Raw genomic sequence first — 16,079 nt, forward strand, 5'->3', positions numbered from 1 at the left:
TGTATTCGGTCGAAAACAAGAAACGTCAAACAAAAATCACTGTTTTTTTCCTAACAATTAAAAACAACCAACTTCTTACACACATATGTTCCTTGTATTAATTATGAAAATAAAAATGTTTTATTAAACTAGCCATGAATCATTAAACAGTAAGCCATAGAATTCTAATATTTTCAACAATGCAAGGAAAATATAATTGTTGTAAGTATAAAAACTGATAAACGAATAAATAAATCAAAATACATAACATTCGAAGACTCAAACAATTCGTTAACTCGAACACGCTTGGTTTTCATTAGTCCGAGTTTTCGCGAGTGCACTGTATTGTGTTCGTTGTGCCATTTTTGCACTACAGAGACCAAAACCAAACATATGTACATACATATGTACATACATATATTTATTGCAAGGTTATTATTTTCTGCTGCTTTGACTGTTCAATGTTCCTGGATTCCGTTGAATTTATAATTTACGAAGGTTTAGTAAGAACTAGACTTGTAAATGGCTCACCTCTAAATTTGTTGTTCCTTATAGACAACAGAATTTTCCCTGGTAATTCTTTCTGGCATGAAATCATTGGAGTATTATTATTTTTACAACACCACACATTTCTTAACACGCACACCACAATTTAATACTTTTCCAAGCACTTTTGCACTCTTTAAACTTTATTTTCACTATTTTATACGAGATTTAAAACAGGTTGCTTTTCACATTTTAACAAACCTCTGTTTCAGTTTAAATTTATTCCACATCGAGTATACAAATATTTCCATTCATTCACACCAATTACTTGCACAAATTTTCACTTTTTAATCGATTAATTTGGTTATTTCTTTAATTTATTAATGAATGTACAAATTTTGTCCAACTCTGACACGCAATTTTCACTTAATGAAACGTGTTTTTGCCGGCACTGCACAAGTAACGGCACACACTCAGTGGATTTGCATGCATTGCCTACGATTGCGCTGAGAATCATTCTCCCGCTCTCATTTACTTTATTGCATTTGATTTTGAACAGTTGTAAATTTTGTTTTTTTTTTGCATGCTTGTGCATTTGCATGCAGTGCCTACGGTTGCGCTGAGTATCATTCGCTTGCTCTCATGTATTTGATTTTAAACAGTTGTAACTTTTGTGTTTTGTTTTTTTTCTTGCTTGTGCCAAAGGAAAGTGCTGGTATATAAATTTACTTGACAAAGAGAATATTTGCTTAAAGAGCAATCAAACATATTTAATTACTATGTTGTTTATTCGTTTTACGTAATATTTAAGAGATGACTTTGTTTGCGAACTCCGTAAGTATGTATGTATGTATGTATTTTATGATGTGATGTGATGTGTGAAAAGCGTTTATAGTTAATATTTGTAAATATGTATGTGTTAAAAATTATCCTGAAATGTCATAAACAGTGCTTAGAAATAGGAAAATGTATATCTAAACAAGTAAGGAAGAGCTAAGTTCGGGTGCAACCGAACATTTTATAGTTTTGCAACATGCAAGAAACAAAGCCAGAGAAATATAAATAATTGGCCGATATATCCAGCATAAAGTCATCTGGGACTTCAAAAATCTTTATATTAGATACATATATGGAGGCTCCAACCAATTTTTGATACACAGAATTACTATTGTTAGGAAACTCACAATGAATAACATTTTCGGTCAAAAGTCAACTATGGATACTGGGTTGCACATATTCGGTATCTAGGGTCTTGAACAGTTTTGTTAGGATTTAGAAAATTTTTGGTCAGGAGGTGGCATTCTTAAAAGGAGTTATTACTGCAAAATTTTATTCCGTTATATTAATTACTTCTTGATTTGTGTATTGGAAAGTGAAAGAATCAAATGGAATATAAAATTGTGTTATATGGGAAGTAGGCGTCGTTGTAGTCCGAGAACATTTTCAAAGAAAATACCAATCGAGAATTTATTTCGGAATAACTTAGATTCTCAAAATAAAAATCGTACACATGACCTTGAGATTTACAATCACTACTAGCCTCTATTAACATTTCGAACTCTGAAATTTGTTTACATATGTATATACGAATATAAGTCGATATTTTTAAATAGTTTTGTTCAATTTTATCCATTGCAAACTTTTAAGATAATTTTCTCCAGCTTTCACGCATAAATAACGACTCTACGCCCTTTTCTAGGTCATTCTAGGGTACCACGACATCAAAACTGAACTTAATGCACACATTGTACAGAGAATTCGCAGCAAAATTGCGACAGCAGCTAATCAAGTTTTATGCCCCTAATTTAGATGGCAAAAGCTTTTTGTAAAGCATTTTGATGTCAAGCAACAACACTCAAGTGCACTCCAAAGAGCATATACATATGTATATTTAACACACAAACACTTTAACGGTAAATAGGTATATGTAGGTTGTATTCAAATACCGACTCAAGTATGAAAATGTTCACATCATTTACAACAATTCTGCCGTACGGCCTAATGCAATGTAAATTACAGGGGCGATCACAAGGTGTCACACCTCCATGCCAGCCTACTTGATCATCGGTGCACTCGGTGGCAAGCAGCAATTAACAACAGCACGAGAGCAGGGCTTGAATAATAGAGAACACTGCTGGCTGCCAGTCTGTCTATAGTACGGCTGTCTGGCAGTCTGGCTGTCTAGTACTGCCTTGTAGGGCAACGCTGCAACAATGGACAGCGCATGCGACAACATCAAACGGGCAAAGATTTGCGTCTTGTCGCCAAATTGAGTGACTTAAGTGGGATGCACAACAATGTCAACAAGCATGCGTGTGTGTGTGCGTTCACCTACTAATACTAGCGCAACTAACTAATGAGCAGTTGGTGTTAGTGTGTGTATGTTATTTGCCATTGGCCATTGCGGTCTTTGTGATTTAAAAAATATGTATATACATTAAGGGAAACAGCAGCAATTTTGTGCACACACACGTACAAGCCTACATACATATACACCGATCAACCTAGATAATTGGAGCAATTTGCATGTCTCCGTTGCCATTGAGTCGTGACGTGGTTGCTTCTTTTCGTTGCAAAACTGCTCATACTTGTACAAATACAACAAATATGTATGTAGGTAGGTTTATAGGTATGTGGCGCGCTGGTGGCTTAGTTTTCTTTCCCTACGAGCTAAATAATTTTGCATTATTTTTTTCAGGCTTTAGTTTTTTGTTTTTCTGCTTTTGCATATTCCACTTTTGTCGCGGCGATTGAGTGTGCGGCTATCAGGCTATAGGTTTTTAGTCACACAGCGGTAATGTGGCTAGCCATTGAGACTGTGTCAGTAGTTCTATACAATTATTGACATTTACGGTCCGCGGTTAAATGAAAAAAGTGGGTTAGAAAAGGGAAAAATTAAGTAAATAGTTGATTAGAGATATACAGTGTGCGACAAAACTAAAGCACGGAATCTGCCTTGTCGGTATTTAACCGAATAAAATCATAAAGTAGGCATTACGTGATGTTTTATTGATTTGTATTATTAGTTCATGTATTCTTCTTTTAAAATTAGTAAAAATTAAACAAATTAACTTACTAAAATATTATATAAAATTAAATATATGAAGAACTCCAAAAATCTGGTGCGACAAAACAAAGCACATAACTAAGAATTTACATTAATTGCACATTAATTGTTTGTCAAACGGTTTTTAATGATCAAAAATGTTGGATATGTGTAGTTATTACCTAATTAAAAAAATATTAATGCATATTCAGTTGCAGTTCGTCATTCAGTACGGTTGGTTGTATGTTAAAGAGAAAGATATTTCAATGGCTCGAAATAAGTATTCTGTTCATTTTAGAAAAAAATTTGTTAAGGATTTTAAGAAAAGAGAATCGGTTATGACTATTGCAAAAAAGTTTGAAATAAATCATCCTAATGTTTCCCGAACATTTAGCTAATTTGGCAAATCAAGCTCTTTGGTTACAGCGCATAGAGGTAGACGGCCGTGGATAGCAACCGAACGAGAGGATAAGAGAGTCATTCGGGCAATAAAAAATTACCCTTTTATATCGGCAATATCTATTGTAAGACAATTACGGTTAAATATATTACAGAGATCCACACAACGTCGAGCTGTCCATGAGGAATTTTCATGCTACCTGTAGCAAGTTATTGCAAAAAAGCCGTATTATTTATTTAAAGAACAGACTGGCGTGATTGGAATTTGTGAGGATGCACATAAATTGTGCTTTTTTCTGGCGAATCGAAGTTTAATATCAAAGATTGAGATGGGCTGAAGCTGGTAGGCAGACCGAAGGGACAACGCCTAAATCAACGTTGTAAAACAAGCGCGGTGAAACATGGTGGAAACAATGTACTAGTGTGGGGTTGTTTTCCAGGGAATGCAATAGGATAAATTCATCATATAAACAGTATAATGGACAAATATAAGCATAAAAATATTTCTCAGAATATTAATGCTGCCACATGTTGCAGAAGAAATGGCTTTAAAATGGAGTTATCAACATGAATACGACCAGAAACACACTGCTATTTGTGTAAAAAAGTGGTTTGTTGATAACAGGAATGAGGTTTTGAAGCGACTCGCACAATCACCTGATCTCAATCCCATAGAGAACCAATGGTAAATTGTAGATCGAAAAATCAGACTTGAGAATTGTAAAAATAAGACCGTTTTATACATTCAAGTGAAGGTAGCATGGAAAAGCATTTCCTGGGACACATCAAATAAATTAATTGAGTCCATGGCTAGCCGATGTGCAACTGTAATGAAAAATAAGGGATACGCAACAAAATATTGAAAGACATAAATTTTTCAATCATAAAACCATTTCGTGCTTTTGTTTTGTCGCACCAAATTTTTGGAGTTTTTCATATATGGTATTTTATATATTTTTTTAATAAGTTAATTTGTTTAATTTTTACTAATTTTAAAAGAAGAATACATGAACTAATAATACAAATCAATAAAACATCACGTAATGCCTAATTTATGATTTTATCCAGCTAAATACCGACAAGGTAGATTCCGTGCTTTAGTTTTGTCGCACACTGTATGTATTCAAATCGAGTGAACGAAGATTTTGTTATAGATTTGTAGCGAAACTATTTACACCAATATCTTTACGGTCATTAATAAACTGAATAATCGAGCATAGATCAAAATTATTTTATATCAAAATTATTATTTTTGACAACACGGTTAGGGAAGATACCATATTACTCGTATTTTATGAACAAATTTACGCTTCAAAATAGCTTAAAAAATCGAAATGATTATCAAAATTCGTATACACCCGATCATTTATCATACCTTGACAAATACATATGTACATTAAAGAAGTTTGTGAAAAAATTGTAGATTGATCGGTCCAATTGTTTCGGAGAAATTCTCCTCACCGGCTCTAAAAACAGCGTTTCGAGAAAAATGCGTTTAAAGTTTCTGGGAGACGATTACTCCAAGTTATAAAACTGTTACTAATACACAGATATCTCCAAAATTATTTGCCCTATCAGCTTCAAATTTTCGTAGAATGTTCTCAAATATATGTACATTTCATATTTATGCGAAAGAGATAATCGATTTTTAAAAATCATAAGTGGATAAAACCCCTTAAAACAGTTGTATTACAGCTTTTTTAGCAAATTTATTAATAAACATTTTATTAAAGAATTTATCAATATATATGTTCCGATATTCATTATATTAAATAAGCTACCAGGCAGAAAGTAAAGTTGAAATCCTTTGTTATCTGAAAACGATGGAAACAGCAATCCTCCAAAATAGACCCGGAATTGTCAAAATCCACAAAATAATTTTGAAGGACCGTAAAATGCAATTCATCGCTATACCGGAAACTTAAGATCTATCAAAGAAATGTGATTGAGATATCGTTCTACAATATTTGGCTAAACGAAATTTCTCTGCAAAGATTAGAATCAACCAAGAACATTTGGACATTGTTTTAAGATGTTCAAAAGTAATAAATAAATATGACGAATAATATAATCAAAATATTCTTCATGAAAACGATACGAATTTTTCTGTCAGTGCTGGTACATCGAATATTTTCTGTCAGAGTAGCTATTATGTAAAAAAAAAAATAGTTTGTTATCACCACGAACTCTGCAAATGATTTTTATATTAAACAATTACCGTCCTTTGGTGACAAAAAGAAATATAAAACTTCCTTTTCACTTAGGAGGAGTTGAAAAATTGTCTATCAAAGTTCGAAGTCTTCGTTGATTCTCGAACACAACAGAGCCGATGAAGTTCTTTCGATTTCTTCTGTTTATATATCTACTATAAATAGTATAATCTAAGATTCCTCTAGCACAATGTAAAAATACAAGCAAACAGTCAAGTTGGTCAAATCATACGATAACCGTGGCCATTGCAAGTCAGCTCAGCGAGGTACCCTCAACTAGTTTGTATCAAACGACCCGCGTTACAGTGATATCGGAACCACATATCGTCTACATTTATACATCTTGATGCCACAATGAGCAAGAAATAGTAAGACTCAAAGTAATCCCCTTGGCCTAGATACACTTATGTCAACATTTGGCACAGATGTTCATTGATAGGCAGACCAACCTAAAAATAATCAATTTCGATGAATGGGTTTTCGCGCGAAATTTAAATTAAATACCCACAGTAGTAGCACAAAACAATCCAGCCCTATCAATCCCTTCGTTTCTCCTTCTCAAGACGTAATAGTAGGTCATGACTTTAGTATTTTGAATTTTAAATTTGTTTTATTCAAGTTCCAAAGTAGACAAATTCTTACTGAAGGTGATTGCCTTTGTGCTTCCATAGTCAAGACTTTCAGCATATTTGAGAATAAACTTTTTTTCTAAATGCGGCTGCTTACAACCCGGATGACGAAGAACACTCAAACACAAACAAAAATGGGAAGACAAATTCGGACAAATAACAAAGCAGTGGAGATTACTGCTATAAAAATATATATATATTTCAATTGCATAACAAAATTCAAGTGAGTATTATGTAATATTTCTTAAAAAATTATAATTACGCCCTAACCATACTAATTACATAACTGCAGAAGTATATACACAAAAATATATTAATTAGTAGCACGGACAATGTAGATAAATTCAAAAAGCAGTGAAAAAATATCAAATAATTACAGTGATTGCCAATGGGGTTAAGCAAGAAAAAATGCGCTGTCGGTGGCAGTGGCGGCAAATTTTTTAGTAATTATTTCGCAAGAAGCTTAAACTGTTTGTGCATTTTTGGATTTCTTATTTTACACAGACACAAATAAAAATTTAACTCATTGGCTTTAGTAAAAACAGCAGAATGTCGTTTGGTTGGATAAAATTCACTTTGAATTTTGTCTCAAAAGAGGCTGAGTAATAACAGTTAGAACACTAAAATTATATAGTATATTCAAAAATATAGACATTTGTGCGCTTTAGCGAAATTATCAAAACCAAATAATTATTTTATGAGTATAGATTAAGCCCGAGACAAGTCTTAATTCTAATTACCGTTTGGCAGTAAAATTTCAACAGATGATTTTTATTGTTTTTAGCGCTGGTATTCAATTAGTAATTTTGAAAGAGTCAAAGAGGCGTGCTCGGTATGGATCTCAATTTCACTTTGCTATATTCATATATATTGCAAATGTATATTTTTAATTACTTAACTTATGCAATAATAACAATTAAGTGCTCAAAATGATGAAACTCTATAATTATGGCAATATTGAATGTAAAATGAATATAAAGAAATAAAAGCTGAACATATTAATTACGTACAAAGTGTTGGTCACCTCAAGTGTATGCGGCTCAGTGAATAGCGGTAACGCCTCGGCCATAAATTTCGTTGTACAAATAGCAAATACACGTAATTATGTTCGGCCTATCGTTTACACTTGCAATAGTTTGTATATTTGTTGGTTTGTATTTTGCTTAGTTTCATAATGGTGAAGGAAGTAAAACCAGCAGTAACAATGGAAATATGAAATTAACCAACACAACCAACAGCCTTGCAATAAGTAATGACAATATTTCATTTCCCACGTCATCATAATTATCATCAGCCTCGCCGGCACACCGGTATGGCACATAACGCATACGCCCCGGTGTCCAGCTACACAACACTTGGCAGTAATTGTGACTCATTCACTACGCTGGCTAATTAATGAAGTCTTTTTGCAAAATACGCATTTAATTAGTGGTGGCGTAACGGTCCTTAGTGCAGCGTGAAGACCACAGAGACGTGGAAAGTACTAAAATCAGTCGCAGTTGCGTCGGCGCAGTGCGTTCGTATGGTTGAGAAAGCAATTTAAAGATTATTATTTTTGTGCGCTATCTAACTCTGAAACTGTTGACTAACAGAAACCATACTAATTTTCTTTCCTTAAGTATAAATTTCTGCTAACTTTTCTGCGTATTTTTTGCAAAACTTATGTAACAACAGCGCCTTTAATATTTTTATAATTTATTTTTGTTTTCAGACTACATAATAATTCAATTGTTTGTTGCAAAAGTTAAGCTGTAAGCTATAAGAAATACATAAACATACATTATTGATGTTTAAATGTATTTAATCTTATCCAGAGGTGATGCTTAGCCGTAAAGCTTGTGTATACTTCAATAATCAATTGTGTATTCAATATTTGTTTTTATGCAAATTTTATACCAAAAGTGGAAATGCTTTAAATGCAAATAAGCTTTTGTGAAAATTATGCAAATAAAGGTATATATTTTTTTGAAAGCTTAACGAAACGCTTCAATAATACAGCATTTTATTATTGGCACTCATTAATATGCAGTGAATAATGAAAACTCCAATGAAAATGTTACAGTCAATTCATAATAAGATTTGGAAGGGAAATAGCAGGAAATAATAAAAATTTAGTACCATTGGAAATTCAAATTAATATCGTTTACAAAATATAAAATTAGTGATGTAATACGAATTATTTGATATACGTTATGACAAAAAAGTCACCCGGAATTTGCAATTAAATTCACCGGATAAAAACATCGAAAAAGGAATTTGTTTTGTGTTGGAAAGGGCTTACAGTGCTTCAGTTTTATCAAAAACACAACCCTTCGAGTGGTACCAAAGACAATGGAGAGGTCGTTTGAGACATGCCTCGACCTATCCAATTGATGAAAATATTAAAATCGATCGATTTTGGTGGATATTTTGAGGAAGAAATGCGTTCTTGCTCGACTCGTCCCGATAAAACTGATTTTTTTTCAAAACAGGTCTCATTGGACATGCTGGATCGTGCAAATTCCGATCCCACATTCATGGAGAGCATTATAACTGCCGACGAGAACAATTCAACAGTCAACAGAATGGAGGGAAAAACCGAGCCGAAACCAAAACAAACCACGCCAAGGCCGTTCAAAAATCAAGGTGATGATTAATGTTTTTTTCGATATTAGTGGTTTGATACATCATGAATATGTTCTGGAGGGACTGAGGCGTTTGCGTGCGAGCATCCGTCGAAGACGGCTGGAAATGTGGAAGAATTAAATCATCAATCATGGATTTTACACGATGATAATTCATCATCGCATTGACCTAAGATTGTGGCCGAATTTAAAGCCAAAAACGCTATGAATATCATCGATCAACCACCGTTTTCACCAAATTTAGCTCCGTGTGATTTTTTCTTGTTCCACAACGATCGAAGAGATAGAACAAAATTGAAAACTGATGAAGGCCATCCCCAAAAGGTGCTTATGAGAAGTGTTTCGAGGACTGAAAAAATCGTTGGTATAAATGTATTACATCGAGTGGAAATTACTTTGAAGGTGACAAAATAAATATTGATGAATAATTAAATATTTTGCGTTTTATTTACAATTTCCGGGTACTTTTTTTATTGTAATGTACACAAGTAATCCGACATAATGACATAAGATTCAAAAAAGTGCAAACCTTACCATATTTTTTTAAGGTTTCAGGTGTATAATGTAAAAAATAAAAAAAAAAAAATCGAAAAAGGGTAGTGTATTTTTCTCAGAACTGTGCCAAACTCATAACCCAAAATTCTTTTGGTCAAATTGTTTATAGAGAATGTTTAAAATCATGTTTACAGTAGAATTATGCAAAAATTCGATATTTTGTCAAACCGAGTAGGTCGACGATCCCACGACACCGGCTATCGATCCTATGCACTGGAATTGACGCGAATTTTATCCGGCCAAGGGATAAATATACAATATTTTAAGGAACAATCCCCTACAAATAGTTGTACCATTTATGGTCTTTTGTCAGAAATATTCCAAAAATATAAAGCCTAAATTGCGGAGATAACCAATTATTCTCAATCTGAACAATATTAATACTCCGACCGGAGCTCAATGCTCTAACAAATCAATAATAAATTGCAAGGTCATTGCTTTTAGTAGTCTAAAGAGACAATGTAGAAGTTTTGAAAAAACTTGAAAAACTTAAAAAAAAAACTTAGAAAACTTAACAAGTTATTAATTGGTATCAAGAAAACGTTCAGCAAAACGAACTTTTAACAGGTTATAATTCAGTTCAGTTATTTTTAAAATTGAAAAAAATCTTTTTTTTTTAAATTTTATTATCTTAATGTACATATATTTAAGAATACACATAGAAAATTTCATATCGTTTAGGTGAATATTTTCGAAGTTACACGCAAATTCGAAATGGCGTTTCGGAGTGCTTGGAAGTGCTATCCAAACTTTAAACGCGTTTTTCTCAAAATGGTGTTGACCAACATTACTCGAAAACGGCTAAAGTGATTAAACTCAATTTTCAATTTTTATACGAGCTTCTTTAATATATTTTTATTTAATTAAACGAAGATTTTTTCCCGATAAATCTTTTTTTTGTAAAAAATTTAAGGGCGAAATTTTGGTAAAAAATCGATTTAGTTTTTGAGAAACCGTCATTTTGTCAAAAAAATTTATTTTGCGAATTGTTGCTTTACTATATTTAACAATACTTTAACGAACTCTGTTTGGTTTTTTTATATTAGAGGAATCAGAGATATAGTGGTCACCGCAAAACGTCTTTTTTGAGAGGAGCTACCTTTCTAAATAAATATTTTAACAAATACTAAGTCTCAGAATATAGTTGAAAGATACCATAATATGTGTACAAATTTTTTGATAAATAAATTCAAAAGTTTTCTCAGAAAAAATTCTGGGAAATTCACTTTTTTCGGCCTACTAATTGTATACCTGTATAACCCATTAACATAGGTCCAATCGCGTCATTTTACATAGACTATAGTTATATTCCATCTATTTAATATAATTTGTCATTTGACCTTACTATCGGTGAATTATTTTCAATGATAATTAGCTGTGGGTCTGAGAAGACGCTGGCGGCGATGAAATGCCAAACAAATTTTGATTAAAAATATGTTTCCACTATAATCAATATACTATACAATAGTATTACAAATAAACTTCAAAGATTACCTCCTAACAGAATGAATTAAAATTATTATTCATTAATTTTTGGTGAACTTGAAGAATTAAAGCCACCATTCTAAAAAGAGGGTGCACAAAGGCATCACTGGTCAAGTGCAACGCTGTAAATGAGCCAATAAAAACAAACACACACACACATAAACATATAAGCAGTTAAATACACCAATACACATGTCTGCAGCGGAAAGACAAAACGAGAAGCATATAGTGCAAGCAACTTCAAGGGACTTCAAAGGCGCACAAAAGCGCAGTGGTAATAAATGCAGTTTTTGTGGTGCCCAGCGGCTGTTCATGTCGAAATTATTGACAGTTAAATGAGCCACAAGTAAGTTATATACATTTATGCATATGTTTGTGTGTAAATTTTCATATTTTTAATACTTTTATTTTTTTTCATTAACATTTTTTTATTATAATTAACATTTCGACTATCAACGGCCAGCCGTGTCGCGCTACAGGTGTAACGACCTTGATCGTTTATGGACCAGCTGACATTGCACGTGTAATAAAGCACAGCAATGAGTGTCAATAGCCAGTCAGTTGGCCAGACAGCTGCCCAGTCAGCGTAGCGCCTATGGCAGAGCTGCACACAGCAGCGCATTGAAGAGCGATGCTGTTGTAGCATTTGTTTTTGTTGCAATTTAAAGTGTTTTTTTTTTTCAATTACAATTATAAAAATAACATAAAAAATATAATTGTAAATAAAAATTGAAAAAATGAATGAACATAAGTGGTGCTTTGAAATCAATTAAAAAGAACCTTCACAGCAAGGCAGATAATTATTAAAAATTATTCAAATTAAAAGCTATTTTCAGGTGTCCGTCCAGTGTTAGAAGTGCGTAGAGCACAAGGGCCTATAGGCTTTACATATTTTAGAAATAATTTACATATAATTTTGTTGTACTTAAGAATATTCACGATTTTTCATAGCAATGAATGGCTAGTACTGTTTAAAAAGAAGTCTTAATTCGGCAAGCTTTACTTTTTTATTTTTTAGTTTTTGTTTTCATATTCGTTTCCTTTTTGGAATTTTCAATTGGTTGATAAATGTGTTGTAATTATAATTTTTAAGTATTTTTTTGCAACTAAAGAAATATTTTTTGAATTAGAATATTTTGAAAATTTCAATTTAAATAATTTTAAATTTCAATTTAATTTATTTGGTTTTTGAAAGAAACAATTTTTAAGCAAATTTATTCATTAATACTAAAATTCAATGAATGACATTCAATCATGGCCATCAATACATTCAGTTTTCGGTTACTCATACGACGTGGTGTGCGCATACGCAAAGGCGCGCCAGTTGCTGATTAACAACAATATATAACCCCACACATACAGAAGTGAATAATGAAATATGTATGTATGTATATGCATGCCCATATATCATCATTTTTAACTTAATTACAGATTTATTATAGCCACAAGTCGTGCTGTCGGTGTCAGCCTTCACATCTACAAAGCGGGGATCACCCAAAGGTACTAAACTCATTGTCAGCTGTAGCGGTAGAAATAGCGAATGAAAAGGAAACAAAAAAAACAGAACATAAACGCGCTTTTGGAAACCATCTTCACAGCTGGCAACTCAACAAACGAATGGAAACAGGTTGTTTTTTTGCACGTAAGGTGCGGTATTTTTTTATACACGCATTACTGTACAGGTCTTCTTTCGATTTCTTGCTGAGTTGGCAATGAGCTCAGAATTAATTTTGCAACCAGTTTTTTTTTCTAAATATTACCCAAGCTTTGCAGATTTATAGCAATTATGTCATAACATTATTAGTCATATTCTCTTTTGCTCTATACTTTTTGTTGTTGTTACTTAGCAAATAAGAAAAATTATAAATTAATAAAGATGAGCAAATAATTATTGTATTTTTTTGTTTGTGTTATCAATTAAATACATACATAAATACATAGAAGAAAAGCAAAAATTATAACATGCAGGTTTACTCTTATTTTTTATAGATAGTAAAAATTTAATCTTAAAACAAGTAGGGAAGCGCTAAGTTCGGGTGTAACGGAACAATTCTCAAAGATCAAAACCGGAAAAATACCTTCACCTCTGAGAAATACTTTATTTTAAAATTATTGCTAAAGAATTCAGCATTCATAGAGAAATCGTGAAATTTTTTTATTACGTACATATGCATGTGGGAGTTAGGGGTAGTATTGACTCCACATACCGCTGACAGAAATGCTCTCTCGGTTGTTTTAAAATCATGATATTAGTTATATTGCCTTTAGGATAAGTTGTCATTCAATTTTATCCATTTTTGTACAAAACCACATTGTTATAAGAAAAATAAGCTCTTTCAATTTCATTAAGATAACTCACATATTGACCGATATTTATGACATAAAGTCAGCCGGAACTTCGAAAATGTTTTCATTAGGAATATAGGGGATTAAGAGAATTATTGCTCCGAATCAATCCATTTTTGTCACACGGGCACATTATTATTAGAAAATAATTCTTTCAGAGTTCCTTTAATATATCTCACAGATTGACCTATATTTTCGGTAAAAAGTCTAAGGTACAGGGGTCCACATATTCGGTACCTGGAAGCTAGAATACTTCTGATCCGATTTAGATAGTTTTTGGTCATAAGCTGGCACACTTTAAAGACAGTATTTGTGAATATGTACATACATATATCGAGCTATCGAGGAGTACTCAAAACGCAGTCATCAAATGAAGCCATATGGATGGGACATTAAAGTAATTTCGCCGGAAATAATAAAAGCCAACGACAATTTAATCAAAATATCATTTTCTTAGATGAGGCCTATTTCTGGCTTCGTCAATTTGTCGCTATTGTGGTGCGTCAAATCTTCATATGGTTCAGGAAACGCAAGTGAATCCCCAGAAATTGATATTTTGGTGCGGATTGCGGTATGGCGGCTTTATCGGTCCTAATTTCTTGCAAAGTGAGACAGGCGAGCGTTATAACACGATGTTGACCGATTTTTTCCCAGAATTTGATTAAATCAAGACGGACACTCTCTATTTCTAACAAAAAGGTGCGTCGCCTTATGTTTCATGTATAAAGTTGAGAACATTGCTTTCAATATTTGGAGACTCGTAAATTTCGAGAAATGGGCAATAAAATGACCGCCAAGATGACTTTAATAAACGCCTTTGGGTTATTTTTTCTGGGGGTATGTTAAATCAAAGATTTACTCTTTACATAATTCATATTCAAATATATATGAATATGGAATTTGAAATTGTGAAGTTTTAAATTCATTCTTTAATAATATTGAAGACTCAATATATCCAGCTCATAATACGAATCATAGCCCGAACTAGAGACAAAATGTAACGCTATTTCGCAACTCTGTGAGAATTTTTCAAATGCTTTATTGAAATAATACGCTAATTTTATTAAAAATTTTGTATTTTGCAATTTGTTGCGAGATCTTGAAGACAGTTGCCAGCACGCTAATCACACCATTGCTCAGATTACATAATATATTTTAAAATTACGAACACAAGCATACATAAGTAAACATGCACATTTAATCGATGTAATCACTGGTGAATGTTGATGGCATTGTCTGCGGGTTCATGAACTGCCACAGCGATTTGCGCCCCCCAACATGGCGACATTGACGATGGCGAAATGAAAAGTTAAACCAACTAAAATTAAATAAATCGCAACCTTTTTTATCGCCCAACCATCGACAGTTAATGTTTTCGCTGCTGCTGCTGCTGTTGTTGGTGTTGTTGGTGTTGTTGTCGCTCATCCACCTTCCAAATTTGCTGTGTGGAAATTTTGCGCATGTAAACCAGTTGAACCGGCCACCGGCAATCAGACCAGAGCAGACTGTGTGACTGCTGCAATCGGCGCTCATTGGTGACCATGCAGAGCAAAAGTGGCAGCGCTGATGAGTTTTTTGCGCCACAGTGGGCTGCCGCCATTCGCCAATTAGCCAGCTGAACGCTTTATGACTGTAGCTACGCAACGCTCGCCGGCGATTGCGTACGAATTGCTATTAATTCAGGTTGTTTTGCACTTAAGTCATGTGACATCCCACACTGGCGGGCGAAGGTGGTGCTGCGTTGGCACGCATACGCCGCGCCGTAAAGGTGCATGAACCGTTATTGCGGCTGTCTTAATTGATAATGTGACTAGTCATAATCGCACGTCGATAGCTTGCAGCAATTAAGAGTGCAACATTTTGTACTATGCAAACACAAACACCTCAGGTGCGCATGCGTACAAGCGTTGCGTTCAATACTGTGCGTTTATGTGTGTGAGTGTATTTCTATTAACGCTATTACTATCTAAATATTTGTAAATAATATAAGCAATCACTGATAAATGCAATGACGAGGTTGTCATGTGGGAAAAGTTATTTTAGCGCTTTAGAAATTAACGGTGAATATTAAAATAAAAATTAATGGATTTTATTATGAAATTTATTAAAGTCATTACAATCTATACATACTCGTACATATATATGCTATGAATATTGGTGATATAAATTAACTGTAAAACCCGCTTGGCAGCCAAGCGCTTCGCTTGGAGCAAAATTGCTCCAAGTCCTCTTGTGTCTATTTTCGCCTGTTGGCGTTTATAAATATTACTGTCTAAATTGTTGTTGTTACATGCGAAAGTGTCCTTATCTGTCTAACTAC

The 16,079-nt window shown here is 33.3% G+C and overlaps 1 protein-coding gene across 6 annotated transcripts in view; it reads right to left on the reverse strand.

Moving 5' to 3' along the window:
- Nucleotides 1-16,079, reverse strand: part of LOC120774072 (uncharacterized protein DDB_G0284459) — a 147,609-nt gene that overhangs the window by 52,033 nt on the left and 79,497 nt on the right. Inside the window, exon 1 of one of the 6 annotated variants that reach the window (XM_040103388.1) lies at nucleotides 511-807. The exons of the other annotated variants lie outside the window; for them this stretch is intronic. The gene's annotated coding sequence lies outside the window, so the exon portion shown is untranslated. Of the gene's footprint in view, nucleotides 1-510; nucleotides 808-16,079 lie in introns of those variants that run through there. 6 annotated transcript variants of the gene reach the window in all.

This window comes from Bactrocera tryoni, chromosome 4 (assembly GCF_016617805.1).
Source record: "Bactrocera tryoni isolate S06 chromosome 4, CSIRO_BtryS06_freeze2, whole genome shotgun sequence".
Lineage (NCBI taxonomy): Eukaryota > Metazoa > Arthropoda > Insecta > Diptera > Tephritidae > Bactrocera > Bactrocera tryoni.